Raw genomic sequence first — 22,086 nt, forward strand, 5'->3', positions numbered from 1 at the left:
TCATTGTGAGGTGTATGAGGCAGCTTCAGTACGTTCTTTTCTTTTATAATAGGTTTTTGTTGTTGTTGTTGGGTCATGGGACTTGAACTCAGGGCCTACATGCTATCCCTGAGCTTTTTCATTCAAGGTTAGCACTCTACCACTTTGAATCACAGCACCACTTCCAGTTTTCTGGTGGTAAATTGGAGATCAGAATCTCACAGACTTTTCTGCCTGGGCTGACTTTGAACCAATATCCTCAGATCTCAACCTCCTGAGTAGCTAGGATTACATGTGTGAGCCACAGGTACAATAGGTTATTTGTTATGGGGGGAGTACACTCTAAAATAATGATTAAAAAGTATACTATAGTAAATAATTTAAAATCCCAGTAACAGTGTTTTATTGTGTACTTACTATCCATAGGTGTGTGTGCTGTGCTTTTGTACAGCCAGCATTGCCACAAACTTGTTTATACAGCATCACTATAGACACATGAATATACATTGTGTTATGAAGCTATGATGTCACTAGGTGATAGATATGTGTCGGCACCATTATGATCTTATAGAGCCATTGTTCTTTTTGTAGTCCATTGTTGACTAAACCATGTTAAGTGGTACGTGACAATATATCAGAAGGATAACAGTGCTTATGTTAAATGGTGGAAGGATAGGTGAATTTTGTTATATTTGCTTTGTGTTTTTCTGCATTCTGTATTAAGCATGTGATGCTTTTGTAATTAGGCTGAAAGGTAAGGTGCAAATGTTGCAAATGTAAGCAGAAACAGGGAAGCTATCAAGTAGAACTACCCTCCTCTCAGCTCTAATGTCTTTTCAACCAGGACTGCATCCTTCAGGCATAAAAGCATTAACTTGACCTTCAGCTGCCCTTGTATGGTTCCACTTCTCTAGCTCCTACCTTCTAAAATAATCTGATGAGGGATCCTAATCTTAAATAAACAAGCAGACTTAGGTTCTGGGAAAAATATTTCTTTTAAGAATCTTGGAAAACTCTTTGCTTAATATGATGCAGATCTTACAAAGAGAAAACAGACTATATTGTGATTACTAGTACTTTACTGATAATTGCCAACTAATTGCATCTGACCTAAAAGACAGTCACCAAGGAAGACAATTCACAAACCAGAACCTACAGAGCAAACTCCTGTGTCCTTGGACTCAACAGAATGTGACCAGAACAAAGAGCAGTCAAAGCAATTCCCTAAGTGATTATCTGTGAGAACCCTGAAGCCACCTCCAAGACTGTGATTGTACTTGAGAACCCACAGTCAGGAGTCTGGCAGCCCAAAGCTGCGGGGTATGCTGTCTGCTGCCTTTCCTAAAATGGCAGCACTCACATGTGTGGGCCTTAAAAGCAAGCCAGTTACTCCATGCTGAAGTGTTTGAGAAAGGTCTTTCTTTACGTAAAGTGAAAAGAATCATTCCTGAGGAGAAGACAAAAAGAAGTATAGAAAGGTCAAGGCAGTGGGGAAAAGGAGTCTCCGAGCTCGTGTTCAGAAGAGGGTATCAACATATTCTCCACTCAGCGGAGCTTTCCTAGTCTGTGCAGATGCTAAAGTGCTAAGGGTGAGCAGAATAACTCTTTCCTATTGAGCAGCACTGGTGATGGGGTGGCAAGTTCCCAAAGGGAGAGAAATTGGTGTCCCCAGTGAGAAAATTCTGGTTAATTTCAGTCCATGATTTTTCCCCTCTCAAACATTTAATTTTGAAAATATTTAAACACCTAGAGTGTAAAAAAGTTTATAGAAAATGTTCATATACTCATCTGTGCATTAACATGAACAGTTATTTATTGCACATGTGTATTTCAATACATTTCAAGGTAAGTTACACATATCTCATTTTTCCCCTAAGTAGTTCAGTATGTACACATTAAACTAGAACTGATTATTGGCTTACAGTTTTTCTTTGAACATGAAATTTGCCATATTGGGGCTTGAACTCAGGGCCTTGTGCTCTCCCTCAACTTTTTCACTTGTGGCTGGACCTCTGGACCTCTTTCCCTTGCGCCATACATCTAATTCTGGCTTTTTACTGATAAATAGAAAAGAAGACTTTCAATCAAGATTTTGCCTACTTGGGCTAGAATTAAACCTGGCTACTCCTCCTGAGTAGCCAGGATTATAGCTAAATCACAGTGCTCTCTCTCTCTCTCTCTCTCTCTCTCTCTCTCTGTGGTGTGTGTGTGTGTGTGTGTGTGTGTGTGTGTGTGTGTGTGTACGTATGCTGGTACTGGGGCTTGAACTCAGCATCTGAGGGCTGTTTCATATCTTTTCTTTTAAGGCTAGGTCTCCACTACACCTCTATTTCTAGCTTTTTGGTAATTAATCAGAGATGAGTCTCCTAGATGTTTCTGCCTTGATTGATTTTTAAGAGGGCTCCTCAAATTTCAACCTCCTGAATAGCTAGGATTAGAGGCCTGAGCCACCAGCACCCAACAATGAGCAATTTTTAAGTGTAATATTCAGTGAATTTTGATAACTACCTATACCTCTGTAGCTTAAATGTGTATCAAGATAAAAACATTACCAAAATCCCAGAACATTTCTTCATATCCCCTTATAGTTAACACCATGATTCCACTAGAGGAAAACACTACCCTACTTTTTTTCTACAATAGAACTATTCTGCTTATTCTAGAGCTTCAAATCTGTGGAATCAAACAGTGTATATTATTGCATAAGGATGCTTTCTCTGTATGTTTGGAGATAACATTGCCATTGTGTATATCAACAACTTATTCCCTCTGATTGCTAAGTATTTCCATTAAATAAAAATATACAAGTCATCGTTCCATCCTGAAATTGACAGACACCTAGGTTTTAATTTACAAGATACCTTGAATAAAACTTCTCTAAATATTCTTGCCTAAAACATAAAGGAGATCCAAATAAGGGAAGAAGAAGCAAAACCTTCCCTCTTTGCAGATGACACGATCCTGTATTTAGAGAAGCCCATAGGCTCCACTCCCAAGTTACTTGAGCTGATGCAAAACTTTGACAAAGTAGCAGGGTACAAAATTAATCCACAAAAATCAGTAGCTTTTCTATATGCCAACAATGAGAAGGGAGAGGCTGAAATTATGAAAGCAACTCCTGTTACAATAGACTAAAAATTACCTAGGAATTGGCTTAACCAGAGAAGTGAAGGACCACTACAATAAAAACTTCAAAAATCTGAAAAAAGGAAATTAAAGCAGATCTAAGGAAGTGAAAAATCCTTCCATGCTCCTTTATTGGGAGGATTAACATTGTGAAAATGGCAATATTGCTAAAGGCTATATACAAACTCAGTGCAATGCCTACCAATATCACAACTTCTTTCTGTAATGAAATAGAAGAAGCAACCCCAAAAAATTCATATGGAACAATAAAAGACCCAGAATAGCAGAAACAATCCTAATCATGAAAAACAGTGCTGGAGAAATATCGGTACCAGGCTTCAAACTATTACAAAGCCATTGTAATAAAACCAGCTTGTATTGGCACAAGAACAGACCTGAGGACCAATGGAATAGAACTGAAGACCCAGAAATGAACCCACAGACCTACAGCCACCTAATCTTTGACAAGGGAGCCAAAAAATAGGATGAAAGAAGGACAGCCTCTTCAACAAATGGTGCTGGCAAAATTGGCTAAACATTCATAAAAAAACTAAAGTTAGATCCTTATATATCACCCTGCACCAGAATCAATTCCAAATGGATCAAAGACCTTGAAGTAAAAGCAGATACCCTGAAATTTTTAAAGGAAGGAATAGGAGAAACACTAAGGCTCCTTGAATAGATTGAAACTTTCTTAATAAAGATCCAGAAACAACAAATCAAAGAAAGGTTGAACAAATGGAATTGCATTAAACTTCAGAGCTTCTGCACTACAAAGGGCATAGATAGCAAGATAAATAGAAAGCTTACAAATTGGGAGAAGATCTTCACTAGCCATACCTACAGCTCACCAAATTAAATTAACCCCATAACAAACCTCCAAAGAAACAACCACCCCATTAACAAGTGGTCTAAAGAGAGACATCTCCAAAGAGAAAATATGAATAGCCAAGAGAAGCATGAAGAAATGCTCGACATCTCTGGCCATAAAAGAAATGCAAACCAAAACAACATTGAGATTCCACTTCACACCTGGTAAAAATGGCCATTATCAAGAAATCTAATAACAACAGATGCTGGCAGGGATGTGGCCAAAGGGGAATGCTATAACACTGTTGATGGGAGTGCACACTTATCCAACCAATCTGGAAAGCAGTGTGGCAGTTCCTCTGAAGACTAAACATAGAGCTCCCCTATGACCCAGCAAGCCCACTCCTGGGCATTTACCCAAATTACCACAAACAAGGCCATATTAAAGTTACCAGCACAACCATGTTCATTGCAGTATTATTTACCATAGCTTAGATATGGAACCAACCCAGATGTCCCCCAGTAGATGAATGGATCAAGAAAACTTGGTCTATATACACAATGGAGTTCTATGCTTCCACCAGAAAGAATGACATCACCCCATTTGTAATGACATGCAAAGAACTAGAAAATATTATATTAAGTAAAGTAAGACAGAAATGCAGGTTGTATTTTTCCCCTCATCTGCAAGAACTAAAATATGTCTATGATATTCTTGACACGGGATCTCAATGACCCTAGTGCTTAGTGCATAGGACCATATATAATAAAGCATATCAACATGAACTCCAAGATATGGAAACAAGAGGTTCTTATTATGTCTTGTATATAGTTTATAGTTTTTTTCTTTTTTTCATTTCTCTTAGTTTCCTGTACCTTGTGTCCTGTAATATAAGATTATTGATCTGTGGAAGGTACAGGGAATCACAGAAACAGCAGGACAAAAGATGAACTAATGCAACATCATATCACTTGACACTATGTTGGATATGAACTCAACTTTGGGGGAGAGGAGTAGGAAGGGGAAAGTGGGAGAAAATGAGGAATGAGGTAATAGTGTTTTTAAAAAGGTACTTATTACAGAGGGAATGGGTGGGGTGGGAGGAATAAGAATGTTAAAAGGGGTGACATTGATCAAGAGGTCTGTATTTATATATTTCTCTGTTAAATGGCAACTCCTTTGTACAACTACTTGAAATAAAAATAGTTTTTAAAAGTCCAAATTCAAACTTTGTTCTATGTCTCAAGGCAAACTTTTTTGTTCCAGTCCTGGGGCTTGAACTCAGGGTCTAGGCGCTATCCCTAAGCTCTTCGTGCTCAAGGTGAATGCTCTGCCACTTGAGCCACAGCGCCACTTGCAGCTTTTTCTGAGTAGTTTTATCAGAAAGGGTGTCACAGGGACTTTTCTGCTCAGGCTTGTGGAACTGCAATCCTTGGATCTCAGCCTCCTGCATCCCTTGGATTTCAGGTGTGAGCCATCAGCACCAGGCCTCAAGGCAAACTTAGCTCTGAGTCCCTGTGAAGTCAAAAAGAAGTGACACATTTCCAAGATGCAATGGCAGAGAAGACACCTTCCCATTCTAAAGGAGAAAAATAGGTAACTAGCAAGAAAGCAGCAGACCAAAGTGGGACTGGAACACAGCAAGGAAAACATTCAGTCCTGTAGCTCCCTGTGCAGTGTGAAGCGTGGGATCATGGGGGCAGTCCGGCCGCCATGGCCTTGCCTGTTCTGTTGGAGCTTCACACACTGCCCTCTCTAGAGTAGCCTGAGGCGATCTGATCCTCACACCGTGTCTGGGTCACAGGCTTTCCTTTCAAATCTCTGTGACATCTGTATGATCTCAAGAGGCTGACTTTGTGAATCCTAGCATAACCAGCATTGTGTGGAGGACGCTGGGAGAAGATTTGTTGCAACTCTAGCAGTATCCAGGCCTCTCTGGCTACAATGAAGCAGCCTCTGAGCACCTGGGTGGCTGAGCCCGGGAAAGCACTTCTTTAGGAGGCTTTGTGTGAGAGCAGCTCCAGGGAAAGTCTTTCAAATGAATTTACAATATTATAACCTGGAGCCAGTGACAAGTAGAACCTAGCTCATTCCTGAGATGACCTCAAGGTCTCTTTCATGTTGCCCCAGTGCAAAGTATTTGGCTTCCTGGTAAGGGTTCTCATCTCTTTAACAACTGCACCTTCTGTTCTATAACTTGCAATGCCCTTGTCTGCTTAGATAGCAAATCCTTTTGCTCTGCTTTTTTGCTCCTTACTCTCACTGTAAATCTGACTAAAAGGAGCCAGTAGTATCTAGGGTACAGTTTGCATGCTGTAATGTCTTGAAATTTCAGCCAAATTAATTAGCCCATCACCACAAACTCAACTTCCCATGAAGTCTCTGGATATTGGCAAAATGCAGACAAATTATTTGCCAGAATGTGACACAAATGGCCTCTGCTTATGGTTCCTAATAGAGTCCTTGCTTGGATTAGAAATCTCATGAGTGCAGTCGTTATAGTGTGCATTTCTGTTGTCAGTATTATGATCTGCTGAGCTCCCACAATCCTTTACGCACAGCTTATAGCATTCCAGGTTTTCTATAACCATCTCCAAAATTCTCCAAATTCCTCTTGGAAATCAGTTCCACAGGCCTAGCAACCACACAGTCAGGCTTAGTTATAGCAAAGACCTCACTTCAATGGCACCAATTCGCTGTTATTTACTGTCTCGTTGCTGTGATGTGATTCATGACATGAACAAGTTGAAAGGAAGAAAGATTCATTTTGCTAATGGTTGAAGAGGGTTCTGTCCCTGGTCACTTGGCAGAACATCTTCACAGTAGGAGCGTGTGGTGGGGGTGTTCTTCACACCTGGAGGATAGGGAACAGGGGAAAGATAAATATCTTAATTAAACATGAAGCCCAAATTCTTCATTTTTGTCTTGAATGATTTCTTTCTTTTCTTCTTGAATGAAAATGTAGGTGTCTAATTAGGCCTTATTAGCATTTGTTTATCTACGTAACTACAAAGATAGAGGTCGTTAAGAGGAATGCTCTCCACATCTCTGAAAAGAGAAATCCTTTGGGTATCTGGCTTGGGCTAGAAGTGGCTTTTCAGATCTGTTGTGATGGAGGACTGGGGAGGAAATGTTTACTAGGATTCTGTAAATTCCATTTGACAGGTGAGAGGTATGTGCAGTTGAAAGGTGAATGTGTTTTCTCCATTTGAAAACCTTAGCAGTTTCTCTTCTTCCAGGAAAGACTCTACTTCTTTTTACTTACCTCATCTAAGTGATTTTTATTACTTTGGCTATTCTTGCCCACTCTCGTATCACATCTGTATCTTTTGATAGAGTCAGTTTCTCCAAACAGGTTTAGAAAATATCACATTAGCTCTAGGCTATATTATTTCTTCTCCCAAGTGGGAAATAGGAGCATTGAATTTTCATCTGGATTATAAAGCCTTTCAGGCTTTTTTTCCCCTTTCCCTCACCCTCCTTTAATCATCATTCTTGCTCAATATGTCTTCCAGTTCATCATGACCCCCGTCAAGATAAAGAGGCCAGACAAAGACTGTATCTCCCTTGTCAGGGTATGGTATGCAATCTCATATTTTAGCATTGACTTTGGTTCAGAGATCATCACATATACAGTCAATTAACCTACAAGAAAAAAAAAGGAAAATGTTTTATGAGGCAAAGTCCAGCACCTCCTCTTCTTTTATTTCACTTTAATTTCAACTCACTACCTATTGGTCATTAACCCTTTTAGAAAGAACACCAAGTCAGTGCTTTCATGCTCAATTATCTTTGACTTTCAATCTAAAATGAACCATTTACTGAACAAATAGAGAAAGAAACATGAAAAGCAAAAGCTATTAAAGAATTATAGACTTAAGAAGCTATACAGTACCTGTGCATTTTGCTCTGTAGTTGAAGAACCTATAAAATTGTACACACATTAGGAGAAAAGTTTCCACCCAGCATGCATTGATTGAATGGCATAACACCCAGTAAGATAAAGTATGGACCTTGATTCTTAGGGCACATTTGGTTGTTATCCTCTCCTTCTTAATAGGATAGGGTTTAAAAATATGCTACTGTGCATACACAATAGCTGCTTTTCACTCATGCTTTTATCTGTGCAGAAATTATTCTCTCTGGCAAGAGATTAAAATAAATGTATAACTACTTTTGAGAATTGCTAATCCAAGTAAACTTGTTTGAGAAAATTCAGCTTTTGAAATAGTCATCTTACCTTGACATAAACAATAAACACTCATCAATTTTATTTCTTCCTGCAATGGATTATGATAGACATGAGATAAACTAGACACAGGACTTCCTTTTTTCTTTCAGAGCATGAGGCCCTTTTCTTTTTTAATTTTTTTAGTATTTCATTTTATTTTTATTGCTGGTGATGTACAGAGGGGTTACAGTTACATACATAAGGTAATGAGTACATTTCTTGTCAAACTTGTTACCTCCTCCCTTCCCTCCCACCTTCCCCCTTTCCCAAGTCCCCCGCCCCCACCCTGTTGTACAGTTGGTGTACGGCATTGTCTTGTAATTATTGCTGTTGCATTGGTTCACCTTTTACCCCTTGTCTCACCATCTTGTTGTTCCCCTTCCCTTCCCTAATTCAGCTAAACATATATAAAATACCCAGGGTATCAAAATCAAATACTGTGACAACAGGTGTTAAACCACAGGGAAGAAAACCAAAAGAAAAAGACATAATTTCTCAGAGTATGTTGAAAATAACAACAGCAATGATAAACCACTTATTTCCATAACTTGGAGTTCATTTTGCTTAGTGTCATCCTATGTGATCATATACACATAGCTGTTTAGCTATTGTGATCATCTGTTAGGAGTAACCTAGACATTTACTAATTATTACCAATGCGGTTTCTTTGGGTCTGGCTTACTTCACTTAGTATAATTTTTTCCAAGTCCTTCCATTTTCTTACAAATGGGCAATGTAGTTCTTTCTGGTGGAATCATAGAATTCCATTGTGTATATATACAATTTCTTGATCCATTCATCTATTGAGGGGCATCTAGGTTGGTTCCATATTTTAGCTATGGTAAATAATGCTGAGTAAGAATGGCCATCATCACGAAAGTAATAACAACAGATGCTGGTGGGGATGTGGCCAAAAGGGAACCCTACTACACTGTTGGTGGGAGTGTAAACTTGTTCAACAACTCTGGAAAGCAATGTGGAGGTTCCTCAAAAGGCTAAACATAGAGCTCCCCTACGACCCAGCAATCCCACTTCTGGGCATTTACCCAAATGACCACAAAGTACAGCCATGTTCATAACAGGACTTTCTTTTTGTATCACCTCTTAGAAGCCACGTTGGTACTGGGAGAAGCCAGTATATTTGTATTACAGCTTTATAGAGCATGAAATAAGGTTGACTTTATGTGTGTTTTAAACTAAACCAGGGATCCAATCATGTTGGTATTTTTGAGTCAAGAATAGAGGGTAAAATGGATGAAGGCTACTGGTGGGAGGAAAGTGCTCTTTAGGGCTTGCAGCTGACATTCGGGCTTGCCTCTGTCCTATGACTTTTATAGGGTTGGAATGGAGGGATTGTAAAGGGACTCTTCGTTAATTGGCTAGAAACTTGCCTTATCTCCTTCAAACATTGATTTCATTATTTTTTTTTTTAAAGAAAAGATCATCTCAAAGAGCTGGTGGCTCATGCCTATACTGTAATCCTAGCTATTCAGGAGGCTGAGATCTGAGAATTGCAGTTCAAAGCCAACCTGGGCAGCAAAGTCTGTGAGACTCTTATCTCCAATAAGCTACTCAGATAAACCTGGAAGTGCTGTGGCTTAAGTGGTAGAGCACTAGCCTTGAACACAAAGAGGCTCACAGCACCCAGGCCCTGAGTTCAAGCCCCAGGAATGGCAAAAAAAAAAAAAAAAAAAAAAGGTCCTTACCAAAACGTCATTCACTTTGGTAGGACTGAGTCAATGCGATTCTTTTGAGACTTTCTAAATTGTTGCTTCTTTCCTGCTTGTGCTCGGTCTTCTCTTGCTCTCTCCAGGCATTGACTTCATGTGATCCTAGACTAGAATTCTTTGCAGTGTTTTTTTCTCTGTCTTCTCTAGTCCTTTAACCAGACTTTCCTAATAACTCACATTACCCCTCCCTTCCTAAACCATCTTGTCCTACTTTCCTAGGATCTAAGGATCACAATGGCTCCACACTAAAGGTGCACTTTCTAAACCATGTTCTAATGTCTCCTTGGAGGGTGCCATGCCTTGTTAAAAACCACAAAATATGAGAGGTAGAAGAAACCATAAATGTCTATTTTAGAGCCACATATGATGATAAATAAAATTGAATGTGACCTTGGGGAAACTATAGTCAATAATCATTTTAGATGACACTGAGGACCTTATTTGCCCAAGATTCGAAAGTAACTGGACAGAAGAGTAGAGATTAAACCCAGTTCCTCTGACTTCTAGTCTGAGCTTCTTTCTGCCACATGAATTAGATAGAAGTTTACGTGTTAAAGATTGCTGATCTTTCCTTGAAAAATCCCAATACTATCAACTTTCACAAATGAACTCAGTTTAACCTTTTTAGCTTGCAGCATTGCTGGTGTTGACCTTGACTATCAGCTAGTGGGGACTGGGACTGGGTGTGGGCAAAAGAATGTGTTGACAACAAACATGTAGAGTAATAAATAATTTGCTGCATGTGGTTTTTAAATAAAAAACCTCTGCCTGAGTTCACTCATCTGATCATAGGATCTAAGCCAAATTAATATCATAGCACCTGCCACTCCTACTATTTTAGTCCTGTATGTCTCAAATGTTAGTGTGCAGCGCTAACCAGAGTTTTTTAAGATTGAATAGATCTGCTGTAGGAACTGAGAAGCTTGCTTTCCCCACGAGGTGTTGATGAGGGTCCGGGGCCGTACTTTGAAGTCTCTTCTCTATACAGCCTCCCTATAATCCCTAAGCTCAGAAGCAATGCAATACCCTTCTTGAGGAAAAAAGTGGCCACTGATTGGTTCAGAGGTGTACGTATTATGTGGAGATTCACAGCCAAAGCAGAATATAGAACCACAAGTAGTAAAGAGGTAGGAGGAGAGAACAGAAAAAGGAAGGAGAGAGCCACAAAAGGATGCCAAGGGAGGAGAAAGGGAAGGAGGGGGAGGGGAGAGGGGAGGAGGGGAGGGGAGAGGAGAGGAAACAATTTTCGAGAGGCACACTGTCTCTTAAAGCAACTTTATTTCTATTTGTTTTGTTTATTTATTTTTGCCACTCCTGTGCCTTGATTTCAGGGCCTGAGCACTGTCCCTGAGCTTCTTTTGCTCAAGGCTAGCACTCTATCACTTGAGCCACAACACCACTTCCAGCTTTTTCTGTTTATGTGGTATACTGAGGAATCGAACTCAGTGCTTCCTGCCAGCTAGGGAAGCACTCTATTTTACTGAGTTTTGAATCTATATTCTTCAAGGAAATTGGTCTACATTTTTCTTTTTTGTTGCGTCCTTATCTGGTTTTGGTGTCAGGGTAATACTGACTAAACAGAAAAGGTTTGGAAATACTCCTTCCTTTACTATTTTGTAGGATAGTTTGAAGAATGTTGTTACTAGTTCTTTAGAAATCTGGTAAAAAAAAAAAACCAACAAAACAAAACACGGTGCAATGCTTATGCACCTCTGATCATATAAAATAATAGTATAGAAAAGGACTCCAAGAAATGGAAACAAGGGTGTTTTTCTTTGTTGGTGTTTTTGTTTTCTCTTCTTTTTGTATCATTTTGCATTTATATCACCATACTTTTCTGTTCTCTCTAGTAGAAGATTACATTTTAAGATGAAAATATTAAAGCATATTTTTAGGCAAGTTGGCTTAGTGTGGTGGTATAAAACCTCACAGATTCTTCAATGCCCATCTCATGGAGGCTTCCGCTAATATGTGAAATTCCTATAGACATGCCAGCACAATTGGATGAAAGGAAGGAGAAACCATGTTTCTTGGGATAATCAAGGAAAGTTACATGGAGAAAGAGGCATCTGAGTTGGGCTCTGATTGAATATGTATGACTTGACTTTTGAATATAGTGAAGATGTTGTTTTGCATGAGGAAGACAATCTTGGTTGACAACCTTATTATCCATGCTGGCAATGGCCTGGCTAATAACCAGGCTGTAGTTCATCTCTTCCCAGATAGATATATTAATTGATAGATAGATAGATATCACCAGTTTGTTGATAGTTCATTGAATTATATATATATATATATATATATATCCAATTTGTTGATAGTTCATTGACTTATCAGCTTTTTTCCCTCTCATGTAACTTTAATAAAATCTCATTTCATTCACATGAAGAGAAAAAAATGTAAGTATGGAACCAGTTCCATTGTATGTTTGGCTTTCTTGTATGCTTTTCTTACAAAATCAGATGGTGCTGACTATGTACAAATGAGGATCCCACTTAAATGCCTTTGAGTCATTAATGAAGAAATGAGCAGACTGAAACTGTAAAGAGGAAAAAGATGTCCCTGAGAGAAAAATAATGAAACCAGGGAAACAAATACAGCTGAAGCTGCCATATGTCAATGAAATGACTGTGACACACCATGTGGCATTGAGGATAAGCACTAGTTGCCAATTTTTACAGAGAAAAGCATGAAATTGATTTCAGGTAAAGATTGATCTATGAGCTTGGAAGGGGTGGTGTGGATTATAAATACCACCTGGCAGACTGTTGGGAAACAAGATGCTGAGATTGGTTTTTCTTATTTTCAACAAGAATTAGTGCAGAAAGCTCTTCTGAAATTCTGTTATTAATTCCAGAATGAATTTGTCAAAAAGAATTCACAAATTGAGAGAGGCAGAAAGTGAGCTTCTTCGATATGTTTTCTGAAATTCAGAGAACTATCAGTTCTCTGGTTTCTGGTTTCTGTTTTTTTATTGCAAGGCATCATCAGGCTTTTGGGCAATACTGGTGATTTTCAGTGACAGCTAAAAATACAACTGAAAAAAAGTAAATAGGAAAAGTACTTAATGTTTGTGGTAAATCAATGAAACCACAATTTCATGTTTTTAAAGGAACAAACACAATGTACTTGAAGCCCAGACAAATGAGTTTATCTAGGGAAAAATCACAAGCAAACAACAAAAGTTGATATTGTTTATTTCTTAAAGGGCTGAGCAAACTGTTCTCCACAAGCAAGTTAAACTTGCTTGCTAAGCAAGGCATTTGGGTCCCTTTTCTCAGCTGGGAGGTTGATATCAGAAGTCACATCAAAGATTCCTGGTGCTGCTATCAAGAGACAGAATTCAGGAACAAATCGACTATTGTATCTGTCTAATAAAAAAAGGTGTCGTGTCTTCTTGTTTATCACAATAAGGAAACAATTGGGGGAATTTGGAAAGGACAGTCCTAATGCATAACCCTCAGAATACTGCATTCTTCAGTTTTTGCCTGAGGATCACAACTGCCTAAGTATCAGCTATCTTTGCTCTTGGTCTAAAACATAGGAATTATGGGAGCCTACAGATGGTTACAATGGGACTGAATGTCATGTTCAGTTCTATCAGTTTTTTTTTTAAATATTCTGTTTCATATTTATCCCTACATACTGCTTGCTCTCACAAACATCCCACGGAGCTACTGAAGTTGAAGTTATAAATGTGGCCATAGAAGGGTATTGACCAACAGATTCAAAGCACCCAGCAGGCATAGGACAATGCCTCCCACATAAGAAGTGATCAGGAAACCTTCATTGAATGAAGGAACCCTGTTTTCCGCTGAATGCCCCTCAGAGGAGTCACACATTGGGTTTCTGAGATTCTGCTTCTCATAGTTCTCTTCAACTCAGTTCCAATGGGGACTTCCAGTCTCCCATTTCTTACCTTGGTGGGCAACACACAACTTACTCAAGTGGTTATGTCATCAAACTGGGCACTAGTGACTCATGCCTGTAATTCTAGTCTGAGATCTGAGGGTTTTGGATCGAAGCCAGCCTAGGCAGGGAAGTCTCTGAGACTCTTATCGCCAATTAACCACCAAAAAGCTAGAAGTCAAGCTGTGGAAGGGCATTATCCTTAAGCAAAAAACCCCAGGGACAGTGCCCGGGCCCTGAGTTCAAGCCTCCCTCACAAGTAAAAGAATGGCTCAACATATGGATGAGCCAATGTGTTATATCACATTAACAAGTGAGAGAGAAAACTTACAAGATGTAAAAGATACTTGAAAATTCAATACACCTTCATATCAAAACTCTCAATAATCTAGAAATAAAGGATGATAAAGGACAACATATAAAAAGCCAGAGAAAACACCATTCTAAATGTCAAGAAACTAAAATTTTTCTAGGAACAAGACAAGGATAGCAACCATGTGCCTATATTCAATGTAATAGGTGAACGTAGTTATCCATTCTAGCTAAAGTTCTGTCCAGAGTAACTAAGCAAGAAAATGGGACAAAAAACATGTAAGACCAGAAGAAAGAAGTAAAATTGTACTTGTTTGCAGATGACATGATCTAATGTGCAGAAAACCCTTAAGATGCCACAAAAATCCCTTATAATTAGTAATCACTAAAATAGCAAAATAAAAAATCAACATACAGAAATGATGTGTCTTTCTAAAAGGTAGCAGCAGACTATCTAAAAGGCAAAATTAAGAAAACAACTCAATTTATAATAGTCTTAGAAATAAACTCATATGAAAGACTACAAACCCGTTGATGAAAAAATTAAAATATGAACAAGTGAGAACATAGTGTATAGTCATGGATTTTACGGCTTAATATTGTTGAAGTGTTCATACTACTCAAAGTGACATGCAGATTGAAAATTACCTCTATCAATTTCCCAATGTAACTTGGTACAGAAATAAAAATGAATTTCAAATTCATATGGAACCAGAGAATTTCTCAAATTGACAAAATTATCTTGAGAAGGAAAAACAAATCTGAAGACTTTGAAAACATATCCTTTTCCAAAATTTATCACAAGGTAATAGTAATTAAAATGGTGTGTCACTGACATGAAGACAAACATATAGACTAATGGTACCAAATAAAGAACCCAGAAATAAAGCCATACATATTGAGTTAGTTGACTTGATGTGTTATGAATATGTATGGGAAAAGGACATCTGTTAATAAACTAACCAGTTTTCCCAATACCACATGCAAAATAATAAAACCGGACTCATACCACACACAAAAATCAACTGAATGATAAAAGACTTACAGCTAAGACACAAAACCATAAAGCTCTTAGAAGAAAACACAGGTAGCAGTTTCATGACATTGATCTTCACAGTAGCTTCTTGGATATTACACCCAAAGCAAGACACCCAAAGCAAAAAGTATTCATTATATAAAATTAAAACTCTTCATAGCCAAGGAAACAATCAACAGAATGCGAATACAATTTATATACAAGAAAATATATTTATAAACTACATGTCAGAAGAGCTGCTTGTGATTTATTAGCAAAGTTATTTTACTCAATAGCAAAACAACAATGACCAAAACAACTGAATGAGAAGAAATGAATGAAGAAGGTGCAGAGCATAGGGAAATAGTCCTGTTTCCAACTCCCTGGGAGGCTGTAAGTAGGAGGCTCACCATTTGAGGGCCAGCTTAGGGCAACAATGTGAGATTCTACCTAAAAAAAGAAAAAGAAAGAGAGAGAGAGAGAGAGAGAGGAAGAAGAAGAAGAAGAAGAAGAAGAAGAAGAAGAAGAAGAAGAAGAAGAAGAAGAAGAAGAAGAAGAAGAAAAGAGAAAGAGGTAGTAGTGGTGGTGGCAGAGGAGGAGGAGGAGGAGGAGGAGGGGGAGGAGGGGGAGGAGGGGGGAGGAGGGGGAGGGGGAGAGGAGGGGAAGGGGAGAGGGAGGGAGAGGACTGAGGGTGTGACTCAAGTGGCAGAATGTTTGTCCTTGATTTCAAACTTAGTAGCACAAGAAAAAAGAAAAAAAAAAGGCCAAAACACAGGAGAGTGCTATGAAAGTGAGTACAGTTCTTCAAAGAATACCCACAAATGGCCACTAGGTATATGAAAAGATGTTCAATGTTACTTATAATTGGGGAAATGCAAGTCAGAGAGATACCACCTCTCCTGTTAGGATGACTGGTTTTTTTTTTTAATAAAAAGAAAAGGATAATAAGTCTTAGTGATTAGAACTAAATTATTGGAGTCCTTGTACACTGTGAGAATGTAAAATGCAGCCGTCAGTAGTTTCCAGTACTACTGGAAAACAGTAGTAGGGTTCCTCAAAAAAGTAAAAATAAAACTAGCATATACAACCCAGACATACCACTTATTTATCCAAAAGACTTGAAATCCAGAGCTCAAAGCGATATTTGTCCTCCATGCTCATGTTAGCAGTATTCACAATAACCAAATGTGGAAACAGTCCAAGTTTTTATTAATAAGTGAATGGATTCAAAAATATGATAATATAATGGGGCATTATTTAGCCTTTACAAAAAGAAAATCCTACCATTTATAACAATATGGATGACTCTGGAGGACATTATACTAAGTAAAATAAACCAGTCACCGCAGGATAAGCAGTGTGGCCAAATTACTTGAGATAGCTAAACTAGTCAAACCCACAGAAGAGAGAAGAATGGCAGTTGTCAGGGCAGTAGGATGGGAATGGGAAATTACTAAGCAACAAGTATAAACTTTCAGTCATATAAGAGGATTAAGTTCTAGAGATCTACTTCATGCTTGTACTTAACAAATCCCTATATTGCGCCTATATGTGGCAATACTACATTGTCAGCATGTGTTGCGAAGGCGCATAACAGTGGCTCATGCCTTTCCTCCCAGCGACTTGAGAAGAACATGGTTTGAGGTCAGGATAGGCAAAAAATTCATGAAGTTCCATCTCAACCAAGGACTGAGCATAGTAGTGTGTGTGTGTGTGTGTGTGTGTGTGTGTGTGTGTGTGTGTGTGTGATCCCAGCTCTATGAGAAGCTGAGATTAGAAGGATCAAAGTTCTAGACCAGCCCTAGCCACACAGTTCACGAGACTTCATTTCAACAGAAAAAGCTTAATGTGGTGGTACATACTGTCATCCTACCTATGACAGGAACATAAATAGAAGGATAGCAATCCATACCTTCTCAGACAAAAGTCTAGCCTTTAATCTCAAAAATAGCCATGGAAAAAGGTGCTGGGGGTATAGTTCAAGAAATAGAATACTTGCCTTACAGGTATGAAGCTCTAAGTTTGAACAAAGCTCAGCACCACCTGTGTGTGTGTGTGTGTGTGTGTGTGTGTGTGTGTGTGTGTGTGTGTGTGTGTGTGAAGGCAGCGCTCATGTTAAAGTGTTCTTATCACAATGAACAAAATATTTCAAATCAAAACAAGGTTAAAGAACAAAATAAGTGGACCGTATATAAATGGGTAGTATTCTGGCTCTCAGATTCCTCATGAAAGGTGGAACGCAGCGTAGAGGGACCTACCTCTTGAGACTCTGGTTAAGTTTGGGGTACGGCTGCTGAGTGTGCGTATTAAACCGAGCACCTGATGCAGGCCCAGGGACCAGTGCACATGAAGGGGCCTTGTAAGACACATGCAAGGGAAGATTTTAAATTGTTATTACTTGATGCTTCTGGACTTGTGCACAGTGCTCGTCTGTGCTTTTTACTCATTCATTGATAAAGGTCTTCTGGGAATGTTGAGGTGTGAATTCTTCAAACCCACAATACTGAGTGCATTGTAGACTAAGCCCTGGGCAAGTTGAAACAGGACTCGATCCAACTTAATGCTTTTAGAACCTTTGATTTATATGTTGATTAAAGTGTTAGGCAATTCAGAAGGAGAAAGAATCCCAGAAAAATGGAGGGTTCTCAGATTGTATTAGGCATTGCGGAATGTTGGAGTAACTAAAGCAAAACCACATGAGATGCTGGGTGGATGGCAAACTTCACTAGGCTAATCAGACACTTGAGCATTATAAAAAAGAATCAACGAGCATGAAAGATAAAGTGAGGGCTTCCTAGAGTTCAGATAGGTGGCATAAACACATGAATTATAGTTACAGACAAAAAGAATGACAGGTTTATACATTAAAAAGTATCATGTCATTCTATTTAGAATTTTCTCTTTCATCAGTGAGTTTTACAAAAAAATTAAAGCAGAAATATCTCTGCTTTTGCCTATTTCTTGATGTATTTTTCATTCTCTCTTCTTTCTCTGTAATGGCTAAGACTTAAATGGAGAAAATCAGGTCATTCATGGTAACTTCTAATGAGCATTGATTGGACAGCATAAGGAAACCTATATTCTGGAGAGGAGATTCATGTTGAATTCTAAGAACGCCAGACTTTGTACTTTTGACTCCATTATCTCTTATCATGTAACAAAAGATAGAAATCAAAATGTACTGTCTATACGAAATACCTATAACTGTTTTGTTAACCCAAAGGTTAACCCTTTTATGTGTAATTAGATCAAAGGCCACAGTTGGGAGGAGGAGTGTACACACTGTGACCTCCTCTGGGAGTTCCTTGAAGAAAAGGTTTGCGGGGTGGGGGTGGGGTGGGGGTTCATCGGTTCACTTTTGCCCAGCAAGCTGCTGGCACAGCGTGTTTAGGGAATGACTTGTAGAATGAAGACTTGGGAAATGGAGGGAGAGACATCTGAGCTGGAGATGCATCCTAGCACAGTCAGCCTGGCCTGTTACAGGAAGAGGCACCTGGGAGCCAGAAGACGCATCATTTTCTGACTTCCAGAGTTCTCCATTTTAAATGGCAGAAGTGTCCTTATACAGGAAAGTATTTGGGCTTAATAGTATTAATTTTTTTCTTTTATAATAAAAAATGTATATACCATTATTTCTTGTTTACTCATTCTATTTCCAAATGATTTCAACATTATAGCAAAGTTGTGAGGAGAATGTGAAAACTACTCTTCAATCAAACTCGCCAATTTTCATTCATCTGTTCTCTATTTTCCTTTCTGAACTTTTTTTTTAAGTGCATCAGGTATGAACTCAGGGCCTTATTCTTTCTAGGCAGGTGCTCTACCAGTGAGCCTCGCCTCTATCCCTGAAGAAATACGTATTTTTCCTGAAATATTTAAGAATTGATTCCAGTCATTGTGCCCTTTATCACTGTATACATCAAAATGTATTCTGGGGGCTGGGAATATGGCCTAGTGGCAAGAGTGTTTGCCTCGTATACATGAAGCCCTGGGTTTGATACACCAGCCCCACATATATAGAAAATGGCCAGAAGTGGCGCTGTGGCTCAAGTGGTAGAGTGCTAGCCTTGAGCAAAAAGAAGCCAGGGACAGTGCTCAGGCCCTGAGTCCAAGGCCCAGGACTGGCAAAAAAAAAAAAAAAAAAAAAGTATTCTAAGTGCAATGGTGTTTTCTCATACAACCATGATGTATATGTCTAATTTGAGGATGACAACATTGATTTAATAATTTTCTAATAAATGTCATAAATGCATTAAATATTTCCTAGTTATCCTAATTTTTTTTCCATTTCATTTTTTTCCCTCCTATTCCAAGGCCCAATACGGGGTCATGTATTGCACTTAATTATCATGTCTCTTTAGTTTTCTTGAATCTGGGACACTGATCAATCTTTCTTGGTACTACACATTTTGACATTTCTGAAAATTTCAGACCAATTTTTATAGAAAGTCTTAATCTGGATTTGTCTGGTGTTTCCTCACGATTAGGTTCAGGTGTGTGAGCTGGACTGCCTGTACTATGAGGATGTGGAGATTTGGCTATGAACATCCTACAGGAGTATTACATTAAATGGCATTGTGTTCTTTTTGGTGCATTATATCAGGAGGCACAGAATGTCATGCTACTAAAAATTACAGCATGTTAATTTCATGAGTGGAAACTTTCGCATTCTTGTTGGATTTGGGCTCTTTATTCACAAGGCTGTAAATAGATGGAAATACTAAATTACTCAGACATTGGAATTTTCTAGATTACATAAACTGATTGTCTGTATATTCTAGTTCCCACCTAGATGATTTTATTTAGATCTTAGATAGCCTTAAAATAATTATTACTATGCTCAACAAAATAAATTTCAGAAAGTGGGAAAGGCACTTGGGAGGCATGTTGAGGAGAATTATTTGCCTTCATTCTGGAATCCTCATGATGATGTGATAGATTTATTTTTCTGGACAAAAACAATCCTGAAATTCACCTTGTTAACATTATGTCAAGTAGATAGTGAAGCCCAATTGGTAAATGAAGTCAAATAGTAATACAAGAACACAGATCCCCTCACTATTATTCTAATATATTTCACTACTTGTTGCTCCTACTTATTACTACTTAGGAACAAAGATAACTTTTTTAATTTTTCAAACTAAAGAAGTCTATGAATATATATGTATATATACATATATTCATATATATATATATATATATATATCTTCTTCAAAACAGCACCATGGACTAGTCTTATAATACTGATGACCCTCATAAAAATAGAAATTATTACCTTGGATTCACTGGGCTACTTTGGGGCACTGTGGTGTTACTTCTAAGCAGTAGATGGCACTGTTAATATACATTGATTTTACTATAAAATCTGGAAAAGGGAAGTAGTATTCCCGAGATTTACTATGTGGTTGTTCCACACAAATTTGGTGATACTATACTTGTTTGTTCAAGTCCTATATAGGAATTTTGTGCCTGCTATGATATTCATTTTCCTCTTTTATAACATCATTTGGCTATGAAGGATTTGTTTGGGGGGGGGTTATATTCCATATATCATTAATGAAACTTGTTAAAAATTTAGTTCCAATGGCTTGGTACTTGATTTGGTATCAGAAAATATTTATTTATGCTACAAGTGATATGAGAGACTTGGGGTATATTATATATCTCTAATAATCTTCGTATATGTATTAGCCAAAGAAATATATTTCAAAACATTTTATACTTTTGACCTTATACATGGTACTTCAAGAGGAAAAAATCATAATGGACTTGATTTTTCAGATATTTGATTGAAAGTATGTTGGTATGTTGGAACTAGAGATCATATTGAATGAGAGAAGCCAAGCTCAGAAAGACAAATAACATGTTTTTCTCTCATATATGAAATACAGATATGATGATGATAGTAGTAATAGCCCAGGAATAAAACAAGGAGACTACTGGGAGGAATGAGTGGGGGAGGGGCAGAAAGAAAGGGTGATGGAAATGTGATCAAAGAACATTATATAGATGCATGAAAATAGATGAGTACAATCATTAAAACTATAAAATATAGGAGGCGATGAAGATAAGGAAGAGAAATAAAGAGAATGAAGTTAACAAAAACATGCAATATGCACATATAGGAAAATCACAGTGAAACGCCTTTGTACTATTAATATATGCTGATAAAATATATCATGAAGATAAACATATTTCATATTTTATATTTCATAATATCACTTTTTGTGTTTTTTGAAAAAGCAGGTGAACTATTTTATAAATCACACACATAAGATGCTTCAAAAAAAATCTAGAAACAGCAACATCTCCATAATCTTTAATGAATCCAGGCTTGATTATTTACATTGAATTCAAAGCTCCACTGGCTGATCATCACTTTTAAATACCTAAATCATGCAGATAAAAACTACATTCTGTCCCATTATTTTTTTTAAAAAACTTGAATATATCTTTGAAACTGTTTAACCAAATGCTTTGGATGGAGAAGTCATAAATAATGAAACGGTATTCAAAAATTTGCTTCATTTAAAAAATATAAAACAATTTAGTTTTCTACCTCAGGGCAAGAAAAGTTACACTTTCTAGAACTATGACATCCCAAGAAATGTTGACATCGATTATCAACCCAATTAACTATTTGCTGTTCAAATTGTGGTGAAAGTACATTGAGACTTCTTTTGTACTCTTATCGCTTGTTTAATGCCAAATTGCCTGGCATCTGTGTACCAAGGCTTTGATCTAATACTCTATCAGTTGTTGGCTTAGGCACAAGAGACTGCAGAGTACACAAAGCTGTCGCTGACGACTCCAGGAGAAAAGAGGCTGTTGATATACAGTCCCGATTAGCTAAGTCCGTCAATATTTGCATGATGCAGTGATAATGCCTGCTATTTCACTGAAACAAGTAGGAAACTTCCTTTTCAAGAGCTTGGTGTATTTTTTTTTAAAGAAATTCTTTTCTCCCTTTCAG

This window comes from Perognathus longimembris, chromosome 14 (assembly GCF_023159225.1).
Source record: "Perognathus longimembris pacificus isolate PPM17 chromosome 14, ASM2315922v1, whole genome shotgun sequence".
Lineage (NCBI taxonomy): Eukaryota > Metazoa > Chordata > Mammalia > Rodentia > Heteromyidae > Perognathus > Perognathus longimembris.